General features: G+C 41.4%; 1 non-coding gene across 1 annotated transcript; it reads left to right on the forward strand.

Moving 5' to 3' along the window:
* Nucleotides 1-18,821: 18,821 nt before the first annotated feature.
* Nucleotides 18,822-18,927, forward strand: LOC141609608 (small nucleolar RNA R71). The gene has a single exon (XR_012527533.1). It is a non-coding gene; the product is annotated as a small nucleolar RNA R71 (small nucleolar RNA).
* The last annotated feature ends 2,368 nt before the right edge of the window (nt 18,928-21,295 follow it).

Genomic DNA, 21,295 nt, shown 5'->3' on the forward strand with positions numbered 1-21,295 from the left:
CAACGCAAGACTACACCAAGAGGTGTTCTTTTATACAATTCTCCTTGCATGAGGACATACTGGGAGGCTAGTAAGCGTATATCCCGTTGTCCTCTCTTATTCATATCTGGTGGATAGGTGCCATTGAGCTTGAAGTTCAGAATTGCTTGGAACCAAGGCTCCCCTGGGTTTTCCTCTTCATTTGTGATTTGGTGCACATAAGCCGGTTCTAACCGTCGTTCGATGCATAAAGACATTTCTACCATATTATCTGGCATATTAATCAAAGATGCAAGTTTTGCAAGAGCATCTGCAAATTGATTCTCTTCTCGAGGTAGGTGTAAATAAGTCACATGATCGAAGAATTGGGCAACTTGGTCTATTCTGGCCTGATAGGGTGCTAGACTTTCACTTCGAATTTTACAAGACCCTATAACTTGGTTAATGATCAAGGATGAATCTACATGTACCCGAAGATTCTTGATTCCTAAGCCTACCGCCGCTTGTAGCCCAATGAGGCAAGCTTCGTATTCTGCTGCGTTATTTGTCACCTCGAAGTCGGGTTTGACAGAGATTGGTGTATGCTCACCTTCAGGAGAAATGAGAAACACTCCTATTCCAAATCCTCTTAGGTTTGATGCTCCATCAAAATAAAGGTCCTAGGATTCTACATCGGTTTGGAGTATATCCTCGTCTGGAAATGACCATTTATCTATTGCTTGTGCATCATTGATGAGATTTTCTGCGAAAAACTCGGCGACGGCACGTCCTTTTATAACTTTTAGAGGTACATATTTGAGATCGAACTCTGAGAGCATCAAGGCCCACCTTGCTAGACATCCATTGAGAATGGGTTTTTGGAAGAGGTATTTGACAAGATCCATTTTTGAGTACACCTTGACGGAATAACTAAGCATGTAATGGCGTAGCTTCTTCGTTGCCCACACAAGAGCGAGGCATGTCTTTTCGAGTGGTGTGTATTTACATTCGTACTCCAAGCACTTCTTACTAAGGTAGTAGATAACTCTTTCTTCTTTCCCAACGGTTTGCACTAGCATAGCCCCCATGGCTGTTTCGGTCACTGTGAGATATAAACCAAGAGGTTGATCTCGTTGGGGAGGCATGAGCACTGGTGGTTTGGCTAGTATCTCCTTGATTTTGTCGAACGCCTTTTGACAGTCGTCATCCCACATGGTGTGATCTATTTTCTTTAGCTTTTTGAAAATGGGTTCACAGATCATGGTGAGCTTTGATATGAATCGACTTATGTATTGCACCTTGCCTAAAACTCCTCTAACCTCCTTCTCTGTCCGAGGTTGCAGCATTTCCATTAGAGCTTTGATTTTGGAAGGGTCAATTTTTATGCCTCGTTGACTGATGACATATCCCAGAAGCTTGCCTGACGTCACCCCAAATGCACATTTCTGCGGGTTGAGTCTCATGTTTTATTTTCGTAGTCTTGAGAAGAACTTGCGAAGGTTAGTAATGTGCCCCTCTATATCTTTGGACTTGACAATCATGTCGTCTACATACACTTCGACTTCTTTATGCATCATGTCATGCAGGAGTATAGTTGCGGTGCGTTGATATGTAGCTCCAGCATTGATTAACCCAAATGACATAACTGTGTAGCAATAGGTGCCCTATTGGGTAACAAAGACAGTCTTATGCATGTCCTCTATGGCCATCTTGATCTGATTATATCCTGGATATCCGTCCATGAAGGATAGCAACACGTGATCTGCTGTATTGTCTACCAATATGTCGATATGTGGTAGAGGAAAGTCGTCTTTTGGACTCGCTTTGTTCAAGTCTCTAAACTCAACACAAACACGGATTCTCCCATCCTTTTTGGGTACGGGTACTATGTTGGCTACCCAGTCAGAATACTCGGAAACTTTGATGAACCCGTCTTTGAATTGCTTATCGACTTCTTCTTTGATTTTAAGAGCCCATTCTGTCCTCATTCGACGAAGCTTCTGCTTTACAGGTTTGAAACCTGGTTTGATCGGAATTCTGTGTTCGGCAATATCCCTGTCGATCCCTGGCATGTCTTTGTAGGACCAAGCGAAAACGTCTTTGAACTCGTGTAAGAGGTCTATAAAACTGGCCCTTTCAGTGGGGCTCAAGGTTGTCCCTATCCTAAGTTCTTGGGGTTCTAGTTCGGTTCCTATGTTGATGGGTTCAGTGTTCTCTATAACTGGTGCCCCTTCACCCTCTTATAGTGTTTCTTTAGCTATGTAGGGAGGTAGTTCGATTGAGTGTGGGTTTGGGTCATCCTCATTATCATAGTAAACAGAATTGCATTCAGAATAACACAAAGAGTAAGCAGAATCTGATTTATTCATATTAAATTTTGAAAAGAGTTGAAACAAAGAAGCCATCTGTTCAGTAGTCAGTGGCGGTAAAGGGATAGCTCTCGGGACATTTCCTGGACTACTATTACTACTCGATGCTATGCTAGGAGAAATAAGGGGATTGGGAGTGACGACAGGAGGAGACTCTCTAAGGACTTCTCTAGACTCCGACTCTGACTCCGACTCCGACTCTGACTCGAATTCGTTGTCTTTTGGTTCTCTTTTGAACATCTCTCCTTCTCCAGTGGTGAGCTTGAAGAGTCTTCCTTGGTTGTTGGTCCATTTGACCGACTTTCTCCATCCTTTTTGCTGATTTGAATTGGTTTCTGTGATCAACGCGGTAGGGTTGAAGTGGTCATCTTGAAGTATCATGGTAATGATGTCGTCCTGTGCGGCTCTAACAAATCGATCCTCTCCAAACAATAAGCTAACAGCTTGTTCGTCTAAGCAAGGTGCTTGACGAGTCTTGACGGTAGGAACCATTTCCGAAGGAATGAAGTAGCAATCGTGAAAGATCTCGATTCCAGCTAGTCGCCTTTCTATGTAGTGCCAAGGTTCAGGAAACCCGTGAAAGCGTTCTTGACTCCCCTCTCTAACGAAGTATCCATTTAGGGTAGGGAGGTAGGGTCGCCTTTGGATTCCTACGTACTTGCGGTTTTGGAACTGTGTGATCATTTCTAGAGCTTCTTCTTTGGTGGGTTTTTATCCTAATCCCAGAGGTATCCTTTGAGAGTTTCCGTCTTTGTAAGGTGCAAAGGTATTTCTTCGGACAAGATTCAATGGCATTCCCGGGAAGTATCTCTGAGATTTGAGTATGTGGTTGACCACTAAATTAGAGTGGGGATTGAAGTACAAAGGTGCCAACTCACTCTCTATAAGGTTTATGCTATGAAAGCCCCCAAGTTCATATACTGGATCCACAATCACTTGGTTACTTGACATCTTCTCTATCACTGCCTTGATAGGTGACGAAGTGATCGTCACCACTTTGCCATCTAGTGAGATCTTGATTTTCTGGTGGAGGGTGGATGTTACCGCTTTGGAAAAGTAAATCCAAGGTCTCCCCAGAAGTATGTTGAAGGATGCTTCAATGTCCACTATTTGAAAGTTAACCATTCGCTCAATTGACACTGTGGCTATGGTGAGGTTGACTAGTCCTACCACTTTTCATCGTGTACCATCATATGCGCGAACACCTTGGTTGGTAGGGGTCCAGTTTGATTCTTTCATGCCTAACTTGTATGCCGTTTTCAATGGTATGACATTGACTGCCGAGCCATCATCTACCAAAGTCATTGGCACATTCTTCTTCAAGCAAATGACAGTAATGTATAGAGCCAAGTTGTGACTAGCACCGAAAGGTGGCAAGTCCTCATCCGAGAAAGTAACTGGGTTACTTAGCTTAGTGGAATCTTGGAAGACCAAGTTGACTACATCATTAGGTGTAGAGTCATGTGCCATATTTAATTTAGCCAAGGCTTGTAGCAATGCTTGGCGATGAGGGAATGAGCTTGCAACTAGTTGCCAGACTGAAAGATCAGCCTTTGTCTTCTGTAGTTGCTTTAGTAAATGGTCGGTAGATATATCCTCACCGTCATTTGGTGTGACGGTGTTGGTGTTAGCAAGTGGACCATTAGCTATGGGACCATTTTGAGAGACATTTTGATATGGATGCCCTGAATGAGTAAGGTGGTCTATATCTTGGTCTTCACTATTCTTGACTATCTCCTCACTGATCTTGACTAGGTAGTGTTCGGTGAGGTATTCGTCTACGTCGTCATCGGCCCATACTCCATTGATAGTAACAAGTTCTCTCAACCTTATGATTTTGGCTTCCAAGTGGATGTTTTGGTTGATTAGCTCATCAACCACATCAACTGACAGGCTAGTCGTATACCTACAAAAAATAACCAACTGGCACTAACTAGCTAATATAGCTAAGAAAGTCGGGTCGATCTCCACAGGGAGACAAGATATCTGTTAAAGGTCCGTCTATTTAGGTCACTAATGGGGGTTTTGATTTGGTTTTCTAAACTAATAAGCTTAAAGGAAAGAGTAGCAAGGACAAAGCAATTAAAGGCAGAAAATGTAATAAAAGTGATCAATAAAGAGAGAGCATGTTAGGATTTCGGCTCACTATGGTAGTCTAGTGACTCAACTGCAAATAGCGTAGATAATTTACTGTGAGACGGATACTGGAAAGGTCCTTCCGGTCCACTTTCTATCCTAGACTTCCACTAACTTAACTTCCGTCCTCATTAGGGAAGTCTACTATTCATAGCAGGTCTATTAAGTCCAATCTTCCGATCCAGAAATAAATTTGACCAGATTAAAAGGTAACTTAAAAGTGTGCACTCAACTAAGTCGATATTATAATTAAATTGCCATGGGTACAGAATCTCACAAATAAGTCATCTAGCCTATTTGCTACATCGTCACAATTCTACCATAGATCCCCTAATCCCAACATGAATGAATTTAGCTACTCATATTGTTAATGTTGTCAATATTAATAATGATGAAGTAACTAATAGTAAACATAATGAAACAGTAATTAAATTGCATAAATAAGATTAGGGCAGAAAATTAATGGCAAGAGAAACAAGAAAATAAAGTAAATAATGATGAGATTAAGATTAAAAGGAGAGAAGGATTACAATCACTAGAATTCCGGCGTAAAGAACAAACGTGATCCAAGCAAAATAAACCCGAGAGTAAAGTACAGTAAAGAGTTTTAGGGAAAGATTCAGCAGTTAAGAGTAAGAAGTAGTGTAAAGTATGATAAAAGTCTCTAATGACCTAATTAACGAAGCTTTAAATAGAAAAACTAAGGTCCATTAACTAAAATATGGCAACACGGGTTAATTAAGCTCGTGAGATCTCAAAACCTCTCGATCGAGCAGTTTGAAACAGCTCGATTGAGGACTTCAGCATAAAAACCTCTCGATCGAGCAATATTTCTACTCGATCGAGGAAACCCAAAAATATACTCGATCGACCTCTTCAGCACGTAAAATTAGTCGATCGACCAAGAAAACCATTCGATCGAGTGTTCTTCCTCCAAATCAGCTTGATACGGTCGTTATGTACCAAAAATAAATACCTAACTACTACTAACAGAAGTCAGCGGTAAGTAGAGTCGATCTCCACAGGGAGGCGGTTTACTATCTACTTGTCTATTCTATCTGTCTAATGTCACTACTGGGGGTTTGAAATGTTTTGACTAGACTAAAGAGATTAAAGCAAGAGGGAAATGAATAAGAAAAAATAATGAAGAAAAACAAGGATAAATCAGATAAAAGAGAGAAATATGCTAGGAATCGGTCTACCGTGGCAGCTACACTATCGGGTCAACTGAGTCGATTAAATTATTGATAAGAAGAGCGAGGTCGTCACCTTTCGGTCCTTAAACCTACGTTATACCCTTTCGGTCTCTAATCACCCTAGGGTCTCCCTAACTTAGCTTTCGCCCTAATTAGGTATCACCTATTGAAATTAAGCAAGCCTTCCTTTCCAATCTTTCGATCCAGGTCAGGGGTAACTAAATAAATCGGTCTCCTGCATGCATTCATTCAACCCAATCACAATTATATTGCTTAATACAATTCTTGTCGCAAAACTAATCTAATCATGTCGATCCTAACATATTGCTACCACGGCTTCCCTAGTCCTAACATATTAAAGGAATTAGCTAGACATAATTAAATAAGCAAGAACAAGAAATAAAGAAGAAATAAGCATTAAACAAGAGTAAAGGGAAGGAATGAATTACTGAATTAATGATCCGGAAAATAAGGAAGAACAAAAGTAACAGGGACAGTGTATTCGAAATAATCCGAGAGGAGAAGCCCCCCTTTAAACTGTCGAATTACCTTCCTATTTATAAGAAAATAGGAATTATTTAACCTAATGACGGAAATAAACTAAAAAGCCCAAGCCCGTAGGATAAACCACTCGATCGAGTGATTTAGAACCACTCGATCGAGCAAATCAGAGCTCAGACCATTCGATCGACCAAAAGAAGTGCTCGATCGACTAAACCCATATATGAAACTGGTCGATCGACCAACTAAAGTACTCGATCGACTGATTATTTGACCTAAAACCACTCGATCGACCAGTTAAGTACTCGATCGAGTGAATCTTGACTTCATCAGCTACAAAATCTCGTTAGTTTGACTTTGACTTGTCCTTTTAGCTCCTGAAACGACTTCACGCATCCCAAGACAGCTATAATTCCGCTCCAAATTCACTCTTCCTCCAAATGCATGCAAAACGGACGATAAATGGCTCGATTTCACTACTTTCTGGTTCATTCATGCAAATAAGACAAAATAACCCAAAGTAGCATATTCGGGGCATTTCGTAGCATAAACTACGATAAAAGCATGGCAATACGTGCATAAATAGGCCTAAAAAGACTATATAAAATGCACGTATCAAATCTCCCCAAACCAAACCTTTACTCGTCCTCGAGTAAACTAAATGCAAACTAATGGAACGGAAAAGATAACTCAGAGCTAGCTACAAATGCCCACTTAAACCAATTTAATGCAAGCAAACTAACACTTATAGCAAACAGTCAAATGCAACGAGTTATAAGATGTTTATAATAAAGCTGAACCGTCGACCTTGCAAGACCTTTAATAATGGACTCTCACGAGTCACTCTTCTCTCATGAAGCAAAGGGTGAACATATATATGTAAGAGAGAAAGAAAAATTGTCGCTCACCTAGACTACGACCCACATAAACATGCATGCAACTAATATGATAGACAATTCTAACTACCGTACACACATTCCAACCAAACAAGGTCCCGTCATCACGAGGGCTTACAAAAATATGGTAAAGTGAGGCAATGGGTAAGAAAAGGCAAAACATTTATGGGAATGTGGAGGTATAGGTGATCAAGCTAGTACCTAAACAAAACCATGTGACAACATCCATTTCCAACTCAATTATGAATTAAGCACATGCGCCCTTCATTTGGCATAAAACTCACCAAACCGAACTGAAACTACTCCTCAATAAATGTAAATAAAGCATAGGAGTGAAACCGTCTCATCAAACAACATCTTTTTTTTCTTTCTTTCTATTTTTTTTCGGTTTCTTCTTCACATTTTTTTTTTCTTTTTTTTTCGAATTCTTTTTTTTTTTCACGTTTTTTTTTCATTTTCCAATTCCTTTTTTTTTCATCATCCTCCTTTTCTTCATAAATTACCAACTCCGAATCAACAGAATACAAACCAAACTCGTCACAATGAAATATATACCGCAAAACATCTACTAAACTAGCTTGACAAGGCAGGCTAAATTTGGAATGTAGTTAAGGGTCAACAGGCAAATTTGGCTAATGTGGAGTTAAATGGGTAAAAATGAAAGAAAGGGAAATTGTAAGCACCTCCCTGCATGTGACACCAACCACTAACCCGAATGTATGTAGGCAAAAAGCAATTGAATTTCATATACGTGCAAATTGATGATACATGTTATGCAAGGAGTATACTACTCACAATCCTACATGAAACTTGTCACAAATGACACCAGTTTTTACGGCTCTAAATCCTTAGAATTTATAAGTAGGTTGCCAAAATTTCAGGTCAAGTCTATTCGTTCAGCTAAATTTTAACATTAACTCGTAGATATGCAATAAGACAAAGATAAAAGATAACAGTTTATTGCAAGGCTTAAGCAAAAAGACAAATAATAGTGCAATTTCATCACTGAAATCCACCGTTCCGACTCAACCTATATGCAAAAATAAACGTGAAATTTTTTTGAATTTTTGAAATTTTCAATTTTTTTGAGATTTTTGATTTTAATAAGAATAAACAACAATGCATACGGAAATTAAACGTGATAACAGAAATGCAATAAAAACAATATGCAGACACAGATATGGATGCATAACCTCCCCAAACCAAACCGTACAATGCCCCCATTGTACCAAAACATGGAAAGGAAACGCAAACTAAAAGAGAAAGAGAGTAAATACGGGAAACTCACAAGATTGCGCGAATAAGGGACCTCCCCAAACCAGCCAGCAACGTGGGAGGTCGCTAAAGGCCCGGAATACCGTCACAGGGAGCAAATCCAAGTCAATAACACTCGATAACAGTCGAACAGTAGTCGATCGAGTGAACTGGGCGTCTAAAACTGCTCGATCGAAAGGAAATTTGGTCGATTGAGTAGTTCTCTCTTTGCAAGTGCTCGATCGAGCAAAGCAGATGCTCGATCGAATGATTTCAGCGGCAAAAGCTCTCGATCGAGTACAAAAAGTACTCGATCGAGTGATCCTGAAAATGTTCCTGCAAAGATGAAATGAAAACAGCCCGTAAACTAACCAAACAAGCTCAACTGAGATAGTCTATGGTACGAGGACCATTTATTATAACTAAAACTGAAATAAATTGCAAAATAATTAAAATTAAATCTCCGGATTGCCTTCCGGGTAGCGCTAGCTTCAGACAGGTCCCAGCTCGACCTTCTTTTCTTCGAGCCTCTCTAATTAGTCATAATCAAAACAGCTCAAAGCGCGCAGCATGAGATCGTATATCTGCGCATGTGCTACACAAAAATGTAAGTAGCACCACAGTGGAATAGCAAAATAGGAAAATAAAATGTTCAACTGTTTAAGCCTAACAAATTTCCTGTGTGAGCTCCTAAATTTATCCACAAAATATAGGAGCGCGGGAGCAATAGACGATAAATTAAGGTCCTGATTCAGATTAGCAATTTTGACATGACAAGTACGGTGAAAGGAAGTTAAATTAATTAACCATCTGGGAGAGGGTATATTATTGAAATACGAAGCATGAGTAGTATGAGGCATTATATTATTCAAACAAACAATAATGGAATTATCGTTAACTACCTCCGGTTGGTTGCTCTCAACGATGGAATCATAGATAAAAGAATTTATTACCTCTTCCGTGCTAGGAGCAATTACCGACTCAGCTGCTTCTTCGTCAATCTCCTCAGTGGATTTCATCCCGTAAATCTCAGCCTCAAGTGCATCCAACTCGGCCTTGAAAAGGGGTGATTCACCGTAACCATTATCATCATCAAAATCGTCATCTAGAATGAACCCAAGTGACGAATCAACGCTCTCACTGGCCAACTCACTCGATCGAGCAGAATTATTACTCGATCGAGTACTTTCCTCCTGCATTTCACTCGATCGAGTAGAAATATAACTCGATCGAGAACTTTCTTCTGGAAATTCACTCGATCGACTAATATAAGTCACTCGATCGAGTGATTCTTCCTGTACAGCGCTGAAATCTTCGTGTAAACTATTGAAATATGATAGAAATTCGTCGTCCGAGTCATAAAAATCATCCTCAGCATTGGGCAACACGGTTTCTTCATGGGAGAAACCGCTCTCAGTAAAGTATACCTCTTCTGGTTGCCAACTATCCGTCTCAGCAGCTAGCTGAGCTATGTCAGACTCGAGCTTATCAAATCGCGCACAAGTGCGTCTATCATCATCTTGCATTTGGAATGCAAGTGTTTCCAACAAAGACTTTAGCTCCGCAATCTCTTCTTTCTGTATATCAGGAGGGGTCTTGTTGCGGTGGCCATTGATAGGGTGGATGTGGCGGCACAACTACAGAGGAATGGCTAGCTCGTCCCCAAAGCCTGAACTCGAGGAGCGCGTCATTTTCTGCCATGCAAAGGGCTGCATTGTGCTCAGCAGCACCACATCTCCCGCAGTAAATCACCTGTTGTGCCATATAATGGGACATAGGTGATGGGTCAAAGGTACGCAAGCCTTCCCTTTGACGATCTTTCACCTAGAACTGTCTAGGTAGAACCTGTAAGGCCTATCATAACAGCACTAAAGAAAAAGATTAGAACGGCCTCAAGGGAAAAATCCCTTGAGGCTAAAAACAGACAGAATTAAACAAATAAATAAATAGTTGCCTCCCCGGCAACGGCACCAAAATTTGATACGGTCGTTATGTACCAAAAATAAATACCTAACTACTACTAACAGAAGTCAGCGGTAAGTAGGGTCGATCTCCACAGGGAGGCGGTTTACTATCTACTTGTCTATTCTATCTGTCTAATGTCACTACTAGGGGTTTGAAATGTTTTGACTAGACTAAAGAGATTAAAGCAAGAGGGAAATGAATAAGAGAAAATAATGAAGAAAAACAAGGATAAATCAGATAAAAGAGAGAAATATGCTAGGAATCGGTCTACCGTGGCAGCTACACTATCGGGTCAACTGAGTCGATTAAATTATTGATAAGAAGAGCGAGGTTGTCACCTTTCGGTCCTTAAACCTACGATTATACCCTTTCGGTCTCTAATCACCCTAGGGTCTCCCTAACTTAGCTTTCGCCCTAATTAGGTATCACCTATTGAAATTAAGCAAACCTTCCCTTCCAATATTTCGATCCAAGTCGGGGGTAACTAAATAAATCGGTCTCCTGCATGCATTCATTCAACCCAATCACAATTATATTGCTTAATACAATTCTTGTCGCAAAACTAATCTAATCATGTCGATCCTAACATATTGCTACCACGGCTTCCCTAGTCCTAACATATTAAAGGAATTAGCTAGACATAATTAAATAAGCAAGAACAAGAAATAAAGAAGAAATAAGCATTAAACAAGAGTAATGGGAAGGAATGAATTACTGAATTAATGATCCGGAAAATAAGGAAGAACAAAAGTAACAGGGACAGTGTATTCGAAATAATCCGAGAGGAGAAGCCCCCCTTTAAAATGTCGAATTACCTTCCTATTTATAAGAAAATATGAATTATTTAACCTAATGACGGAAATAAACTAAAAAGCCCAAGCCCGTAGGATAAACCACTCGATCGAGTGATTTAGAACCACTCGATCGAGCAGATCAGAGCTCAGACCATTCGATCGACCAAAATAAGTGCTCGATCGACTAAACCCATATATGAAACTGGTCGATCGACCAACTAAAGTACTCGATCGACTGATTATTTGACCTAAAACCACTCGATCGACCAGTTAAGTACTCGATCGAGTGAATCTTGACATCAGTAGCTACAAAATCTCGTTAGTTCGACTTTGACTTGTCCTTTTAGCTCCCGAAACGACTTCTCCCATCCCAAGACAGCTATAATTCCGCTCCAAATTCACTCTTCCTCCAAATGCATGCAAAACGGACGATAAATGGCTCGATTTCACTACTTTCTGGTTCATTCCTGCAAATAAGACAAAATAACCCAAAGTAGCATATTGGGGGCATTTCGTAGCATAAACTACGATAAAAGCATGAAAATACGTGCATAAATAGGCCTAAAAAGACTATATAAAATGCACGTATCACAGCTTCAAACTCATTGCCGCCTACTTCGTTGACCATTCCTTCACGCATCCCAATGCAGTGTCTCGCTCCAAAATTCCCGACTCCTCAAAAGGCATGCAAAACGGGACGAAAAGGGTACGATTTCACCACTTTCAGGTTCATTCCTACAAAACAGACAGAACAAACCAAAGTAGCCATTTCGGGGCATAATTCAATATAAAACAGTACAAAAGTACATAGAAATACGTGCAAAAACAGACTAAAAAGACTATATAAAATGCACGTATCAAATCTCCCCAAACCGAACCTTTACTCGTCCTCGAGTAAACTAAATGCAAACTAATGGAACGGAAATGAAAACTCAGAGCTAGCTATAACTTGTCTACTTGAACCAATTTAATGCAACATATATCAACAGTTACAGCTACAGCAGTCAATACGCAAACGAATTATAAGCTGTCCAGAAATAAAGATGACCTATCGACCTTGCAAGACCAACAAAATCGGACTCTCACGTGGTCACTCTTCTCTCATAAAGCAAAGGGGGAATTATATGTAAAAGAGAGAAAGAGAAACAGTCACTCACCAAAACTGCGACCTACATAGTATGCATGCGACAAAAATGAAAGACAATTCAAGTACAATGCACACATTCCAACCAACAATGTCCGTCACAGCCGAGGGCTTACAAATAGTATAGGAAAGTGAGGTTCAGGTGAGAAAACGCAATATAAATTATGGAAATGTGGAGGTAAAAGCGTCAAGCTAGTTCCTAAACAGGACCATATAAAACCGTCCGAATCTCAACTGACTGAAAAAGAAACACAAGTGCCCTTCATTTAGCACACAACTCACTATCCAAAATCCACTATCTTCTCAAAAAATGTAAGAATAGGACGGAGGAGTGAGACCGTCACAAGATAGAAGTGAACACAAACGGTCTTATCTGAACAACTAACACAAATCAAATAACTTTTTCTTTCTTTTTTTCCTTCCTCTGACTTATGTGAATCACCACTTTTTTCTTTTTTTTTTCTTTCTTCACGTATTTCCTTTTTCTTTTCAATTTCTTTTTTCTTTTTTTTTTTCTTTTTTTGTTCCTCCCTTTCTTCAATTTCCACCAACTCCAATCAATATATACGGGCCAAACTCGCAGATGGAAAGACATACCACAAAAGACATACTAAACTAGCTTGAGTAGGCAGGCTTAGTTTTGGATGTAGCTAATGGGTCAAAAAAGGCTAAATTTGGCTTAAGTGGAGCTAAATGGGTGAAAAAAATGTAAGAAAAGGGAAAAAATGCAAGCACCTCCCTGCATGTAACACCGACCACAAACCCGAATGTATGCATTTAGCAAGAAATCGAATGTCATAAATGTGCAAAACTGATAAACATGCTATGAAAGGAGTACTACTCTCTATTCCTATGTAAACCGGTCATGAATGTCACCAGTTGTTGGGCTCTAAAACTCAGAATTTATGGAGTAGGTTGCCAATTTATCAGGTCAAGTTTACATGGTCAGCTAAATTTGGACAAAAACTCGTAGATTATGCGTAAGACTTAGCTAGTAACCGTCAATTAAAGTGCAAGGCTCAAGTAAAATGACAAGTTAAAGTGCAGTATCATCACGGAAATCAACCGTTCCGACTCAACCTATATGCAAAAATAAACGTGAATTTTTTTTTTTGAATTTTTGAAAATTTCTAATTTTTTTGTGAATTTTTATGAAATAAAATAAAAAGCAATGCAAGCTGAAAATAGAAACGTGAATGCAAAACAAATGCAAATACAGACTCAAAGGATGCATTACCCTCCCCAAACCAAAACGGACAACGCCCACGTTGTCCTCCAGCATACACCAGCAGATATATACAAGGAAACGGGAAACTACAACCGATAAAAGAAAAACAATAAAATAAAAATAAAAATAAAAGGAGACAAAAAAAGAATAAAAGATCGAGACGGGACATACAAAACACGAACTTCCCCAAACCAGCCTGAAAACTGGGTTAGTGAGTAGACCAGTAGCTACTCGTCAGCCTCTTCTGTCACGTCCTCCACCGTCACTGTGAAGTCCGGGTCCACCTCCTGCTCTCTCCTCCTCCTCTGCTCAGCCTGAGCTCTCGCTGCCGCCGTTGATGGGTCCTCCTCCTCCTCTTCCTCACTAGCTGACTCAGGGTACCCCTCAGCTGGGTACTGGTAGAAGGACGGGTGTGGCCAACCTTCTGGAATGGGACGTCGTCGCCTCATGTGGTACTCGTATAGAGGAAACATAGCAAGAGCTATGTCCCTCTCGATACGAGCCTGTCTCTCTACAAGCTCAAGCAACAAACTGTCACGGCGCCCTTAGTCCATGACCGCAGATGCCTCAAAGGGTGGAGGAGGTACAAAATTAGCCGGAAAAACCGGCTGTGTCTGTGTCTGGTCGGACGCAGGAGTAGGAGTAGGGATCGGTGTAGGAATGGCCGTGGAAGTCTGGCCACTCGTAGAAGGTATGGATCCGTCTCCGGTCTCAGGTCTCCTCCGCTTCCTAGAAGCGGAGATGGTAGTAGGTGGTCGGAGCGATAGGTGGAACGTGGGTAACGGTGGTGGTAATGTGCCCCGTGCAACAGTGGCCAGGGGGACAAGGCGAGGTAAGGTAGTGCAAGGAAGGTCCACAGACAAGGAGCCAGAAATCTTCCAAGTCTGGGAGTTAGAAGTGAGCCAAGTCATGGATAACATAGAAGCTAGGTCCAGGTACCTATCGCCAACTATGTGCTATAGGTCACGAGGGAAGACAGGAAAGAGAGAACGGGCAAGAAAGGTGGCTATGCCACCGCAGACAATGGTGCCTGTGGTCTTCTCCCCTACAGACTGAAAGTACTGGGCGGTCAGGTAAGCAATGTTGAGGACAAAGGGGCCCTCGCTGTCAATGTTCAGGTAACCGCCCAGAATAGATAGCTCAATGTTGTTCACATTGTTTGGTTCCTTACGGCCGAAAATAGAACTTCCCATCAGACGGAAGAAGTAACGGGCAGGGGGAAGGTGGACCTGAGCGAGCTTTCGCTCCTCGTAGGTAGTCTGTGCCAAAGTCCGCCACAACTGACGGATGACCTTCCTAGGGGCGGCAGTGGCGCCCGTAAAGGAAAGTCCAAGTCGAGTCCCAAACTCCTGTAAAGTCAACGAAAAAGTCCGGTTTAACAACCGGAAAGACATGGAAGCACAAGTAGGGTCAGCGTCGTGTGCCCCAGAGGAGAAGGTAAAGGAGCTGAAAAACTCAAGGGTCAGCTCCGTGTAGGTGTAGGCACTCATGGTCACAAGTCCAGACATCCCCGTACCCCGTAAAATCTCACAAACCGGCTCGTAAATACCAAGCCTCTCAAGTGACTGACGGCTCAAAAAACGAGTAGGAAGAAAGTCACAGTCAAGAAAAGAATAAAATCTAGTGCAATGAATACCGTTAACAAAGGTTACATGGGGGTATTTGGGGTGCGAGTCAAGAGAAGTGTCCTCGTAGATGGTGACACGGCCAGCAGAACGACCAACAGCAGGCGTAGCTCGTGCACGACCCCGGCCTCTAGTACCTGAGGTAGAAGTCCGTCCTCCGACGGAACGAGGTACTAGACCCGCCCGGTAAGCAGCTGTGACTGCGGGTGACCACGCAGCAGGGGTGGTCACCGTACCTGAGGTACTAGCTGTGGTTGCAACAGAAGAAGCAACAGAAGAAGCAACAGAAACCGACACAACAGAAGAAGAAATACTAACAGCAGTGCTGGCTAAGACGGATGCTGTGACAGAGGTGGAAGCTGAGACGGAGCTAGCAGCAGTGCTAGCAGCAGTAACGACCGTACCAGCAGCAGTAATAAGGAATAAGAGAGTAGCAGCTGTGGTACTAACGGGTGTGGAGACGGTGGTGGCAGCAGGGACCACCGTCTCAGTCACGGATGGAGCAACAGTCGAATTGGAAGAGGGCATTGAGCTAGTATCCATCCTAATCAAGTAAGGAAGTGGAAATGATAATCAATTAACAATTAAACAGCAAAAATTCCCCAAAACAGTCGAGAATTTCGACTTAATAAACCCTAATTCCCAAAATTGCCTCAAATGATAAAATTAAAGCAATTAAACAACAAGAAAGGAGAAGAGATACTTACTTGATGATTGAAACCTACAAAAGAAGCAATTAAACGACAAAACAATGCAAATTTGGCGATTTTCGAGCAAGAAACCGCAAAACCCTAATACCCGCAATTGAACGCAAGAACCAACAAAAATCAAAGGGGAAATAAGGGGGAAATGACGATTAACTAGCAGGGAAAAGATTGTAGGTGTTTGATTTGGTAATGGGCAAGAAATTAGAGGGGATTTGGGGGTTTTTTCGTGCAAAATGATGAACAAATAAAGAAATGTGAATAAAGGAATGAAAATAGGACGTTTAAGAGTTACTTCCTGCGCGGGATTTTCAATTTCACTTGATCGAGTGATTTTAAACCCCTCGATCGAGGATTCTGTTCTTCAATCCTCTCGATCGAGTAAAACTTTACTCGATCGAGAACTCCTGCTTTTGGCTGTTTCGATCGAGCTCATTCAAACCCTTCGATCGAACAAATTCCAGCAAAATCCTCTCGATCGAGTACAAAAAGTACTCGATCGAGTGCTTTTCTTCATGTAAGTCATCCAATTGCGTCATAATTTCCCCAAACCTGCATAAAAACACTCGCAAGCATATCCCGACATACCAAATCACAAAAATAACAGTCTATAGTCTTTCTAACTACGCTAAAAATTGTCTAAATTCTAATTGTCCTAAAAATGCAATAAAGAAAGTTCAATGGAAACTTGAAATTAGTTTTTACAAATTGTTACACGGGGCATTCCCCGCTCAATTCCCAAGACAATTAAGTAGCCCAACGGAGGGCTTCTGACTGGAGGAGGTCCCTTTAGCGTCCTTGACCGTCCTCTTCATTCTCCATGAGCTTGAATTTGAACTAGTAGGAGGAGAATAGTTGACATCCACGTATGCACGAACTTTTCTCGTCCCTTTTTTTTTCTCACCAGCTTTGACATTATCATCCCCAATCTGATTGATTTTAATTGCACATTGACCTTTGACAGCTCCTGTATCTTATTCATCTGTACCTGCAGCAAGGAAAACAGACGAATTCTCCTCCTTTTTGCTCTCAATCTGAGGCGGAGGGGTCACAATAGCAGCACAAAATTCCAAATTTTCATCTGGAGTGTCAATATGAGGGTCAGTAGAAGAAAGGGCATTGCAAGGTTTAGCTTGCATGGGAGCCCTTCGAGACTTAGACTGATGGAAAATTAATTCCTCGTCTCCTACCTGAAATGTTAGTGTCTTGCCCCCGACATCTATCACTGCACGGGCAGTGAATAAAAATGGTCTCCCTAAAATAATAGGGGTGTGAGTGTCCTCGGGAATATCAAGCACTACAAAATTAACGGGAATAAAGAATCTCCCGATTTTCACAGGTATGTCTTCTATGACACCTAACGGCCGTGATATACTACGGGCGGCCATCTGTAAAGTCATGTTTGTGCAATTAAATTTAGTCAAACCAAGTCTCTTAGCAAGAGACAAAGGTAAAACGCTCACGCTAGCACCAAGATCGCATAGCGCTTTATCAATTAAATGGGTACCTATGTGACATGGAATCGAGAAACTACCCGGGTCCGAATGTTTGGGTGGCAGCTTATTTCGAACTAAGGCAGTCCCTATCTCGGTCAAAGCTACCGTCTCATGATCATTAATGTGCCTCTTACGTGATAAAATTTCTTTCATAAACTTTAAATGAGAGGGTACCTGTGTCAGCAGCTCGGCGAATGGAACAGTAACCTGTAAACTTTTCAGGAGCTCGGCAAATTTACCGAACTGTTGATTGGCCTTCGTGTTCTGTAATCGTCTCGGGAAGGGCACGGTAATAGGTATCTCGAGCCCTTTTTTTCTCTCTTCCAACGTCCCGGCTGGTTCAAGCTCCTTATCACTCGATCGAGACTTTTTCCCTCTCGATCGAGTTCTTCCAAGTGAAATATCACTCGATCGAGCACTAGCAGGCTCTCGATCGAGGTCTTTATTAACAATAGTGTTCGATCGAGCAAAATTTCCACTCGATCGAACGTTTTCTTCAGATTTTTCACTCGATCGAGTGATTTGCACCACTCGATCGAACTCTTGATTTCCCAGTTCACTCGATCGAGTAAGAATTCCTTTCGGTCGAGAATTTTCTTCCTCAGTTCTACTCGATCGACCCCCTGAAATCAGTCGATCGAGTATTTTATTCGTGGTTAACTCCTTTTCAGCAACGGCTGACTATTCATAGTTATTCACTTCCTTCCTCGGTTCTGAAATCGACAGCTTAGGTCCCTCATATGAACGACCGCTCCTTAGATTGATTAAATTCACCGTCTCGTGTGGATTTTTCTCAGATTGAGATGACAAATGACCCTGTTTCCTCGTGGATTGGTTCGCGGCTAACTGAGCAACTTGTGTTTCAAGTGACTTGATGGATGCGTCTTTCTCTTGGTCACTTAACTGCCATTGCTTTGTTAACGACTGCAACATAGTCTTTAACTCATCTAACTCACTTACCCCACGTGAAGATGATGCGCCTTGATTCGGTGGAGGAAAGGAAGGAGGCTTTTGGAAGCCTTGTTGAGCTTTGTGAGGCGGGACATACAGCTGGTGCTGCTTTGGTGGAGGAGTGCGATTAAGAACATTTTGATTAGTCCACCTCAAGTTGGGATAGACTGCCCCTTGGTTATTATAGTAAGAACCTCTTCCTTGCCTGTATCGTTGGAAAGCAAGGACTTGTTCCTCCTCTGTGAGACAGTCAATAGCAGTATGACCGTCATTGCTTCTACATCTCTCACATGTGACAGTTTCCTGTCTAGTCAACAGATGAACTGTCTGTTGTTCTCCAGCATTTTGTAGCTCCAATCGATCAAACCTAGCATTCATGGCTTCCAACTGAGCCACACCTGCCTTATCAACCGCATGAACTGTTTGAATACCGTCCCGTGGGTTCCCATATTCAACACAATGGGTCGCCATCTCCTCAATAATGCCCCATCCCTTATCGTCATCAATATTTTTCTGAAATCTTCCATTGGATGAGGCGTCCAGAATAGCTCTATGGTCATCATACAACCTATTATAAAATTGGTTGCATAAGAACCACTGATCAAAACCGTGATGAGGAAGGGACCTCACCAATTTCTTGAACCGACACCAAGCTTCATAGAATGTCTCATCAGGTGCCTGCTTAAAACTGGATATCTTTCCCCTCAGCTGATTAGTGCGTTGTGGAGGGAAATACCTTTTGTAGAAGGCAAGTGCGGGAGTCTCCCAATTGGTAATACCAGCAGCTTCCCGGTCAAGATCAGTCAGCCACTCACAGGCTGAGTCAGTCAAAGAAAAAGGAAAGAGCACCTCTTTTATCTTGTCTTGAGTTACTCCCTTTATAGCAGGAATAGTAAAACAATAATCAGTAAAGACCTCCATATGGTTCATTGGGTCTTCACCTGCCACACCCTTATACAAGTTTCTCTCCACTAGATTAATGTAGGACGGACGGATATCAAAAGTGTTGCCGTCTTCAGTTTGGAGGTTGAAACCCTTAGGAATAGAAGATGCTTTAGGCTCCGAGTGACTTGCGATATTCGGCATCTTTACTGGTTGGTTAGCAGAAATGAGACTGCTTCTTCTAAAGACTGATCTTCTGCAAACAAAAATGAGAGTCTTTGGCTCAGGATTAGCTGCAACTAACTCCGACCTGATTGACCTGGGCATACATAACACTGAAAGAGAATAATGAGAACTGTCTCAAGGAATGAAAATTCCCTGAGACGGATAAAAATAAACGAAAACTAGTACAGATAGGGCTATTGCCTCCTCGGCAACGGCGCCAAAATTTGACAGGCTAGTCGTATACCTACCAAAAATAACCAACTGGCACTAACTAATATAGCTAGGGAAGTCGGGTCGATCTCCACAGGGAGGCAAGATATCTGTTAAAGGTCCGTCTATTTAAGTCACTAATGGGGGTTTTGATTTGGTTTTCTAAACTAATAAGCTTAAAGGAAAGAGTATCAAGGACAGAGCAATTAAAGGTAGAAAATGTAATAAAAGTGATCAATAAAGAGAGAGCATGTCAGGATTTCGGTTCACTATGGTAGTCTAGTGACTCAACTGTATATAACCTAGATAATTTACTGTGAGACGGATACTGGAAAGGTCCTTCCGGTCCACTTTCTATCCTAGACTTCCACTAACTTAACTTCCATCCTCATTAGGGCAGTCTACTGTTCATAGCAGGTCTATTTAGTCCAATCTTCCGATCCAGGAATAAATTTAACCAGATTAAAGAGTAACTTAGAAGCGTGCACTCAACTAAGTCGATATTATAATTAAATTGCCATGGGTACAGAATCTCACAAATAAGTCATCTAGCCTATTCGCTACATCGTCACAATTCTACCATAGATCCCCTAATCCCAACATGAATGAATTTAGCTACTCATATCGTTAATGTTGCCAATATTAATAATGATGAAGTAACTAATAGTAAACATAATGAAACAGTAATTAAATTGCATAAATGAAATTAGGGCAAAACGGGACGAATAGGGTACGATTTCACCACTTTCAGGTTCATTCCTACAAAATAGACAGAACAAACCAAAGTAGCCATTTCGGGGTATAATGCAATATAAAACAGTACAAAAGTAAATAGAAATACGTGCAAAAACAGACTAAATAGACTATATAAAATGCACGTATCAGCTACTACTTCTTGCATTGTAGAATTTTGAGAGAGATTTAGTGGCGCACGTTCCTTAGGCATGGTTCTTGGATTACGTAGAGATGCGACTACACTTTGTAGCTTTGAGACTTGTCTATTCACACTTCTTGCCCATGCGATAAAGTCGGTGATGGTAGGGGAAATGGTGGAGTAACTCCCCTCACCTTCTATTGCACGACTGGGGAAATCAGGTGTGAACAATCTAAGGTAGATTCTTCACTAGTGATCATCAGAACTCCAAGTGGATTCTTAGTATTGTTAGGCTTACCTCCAGGCGGTATTGGTAGGCGACCGTCTTCAATCATGTCTTGAAGTACATGTTTTAACTTGTAACATTTCTCTGTGTCACGTCCCTTACCTCTATGATATTTACAATATGAATTCTCGTCCCAGAACTTGGACTTCTTTTCTGGATTAGGTGTAGGCCCTATGGGTTGGATCTTACCCTGTTTCAACAACCTCTTCAATGCATTGAAGTAGGTATCGCCAATGTTCGTGAATTTTCTTTGTGGGTTATTCTTCTTTGATGATTCGAGAAGGTTAACCTCATCAGTCTTGCTAGTAGAGCTGTAGGAATGACTTGTTGAGCCTTGATATCCACGACCTACCGTTTTGGATAAGAGTCCTTTACGGATGTCATCTTCAATTCTTGTCCCTAGTACAGTTAAATCCTTGAAGGTCTTAATGTTTTGGTACATCAAGTGATGTGCATAAATGGGCCTTAAGTTGTCCACGAATTTTTCCACAAGGGTAGCTTCATCTGGACGCTCGACGAGTTGAGTACTAGTCTTTATCCACATACTTAGGAAGTCGGTGAATCCTTCTTTCTCAGTTTTGGTGAGAACCTCTAGAGTGCG

This window comes from Silene latifolia, chromosome 10 (genome assembly GCF_048544455.1).
Source record: "Silene latifolia isolate original U9 population chromosome 10, ASM4854445v1, whole genome shotgun sequence".
NCBI lineage: Eukaryota > Viridiplantae > Streptophyta > Magnoliopsida > Caryophyllales > Caryophyllaceae > Silene > Silene latifolia.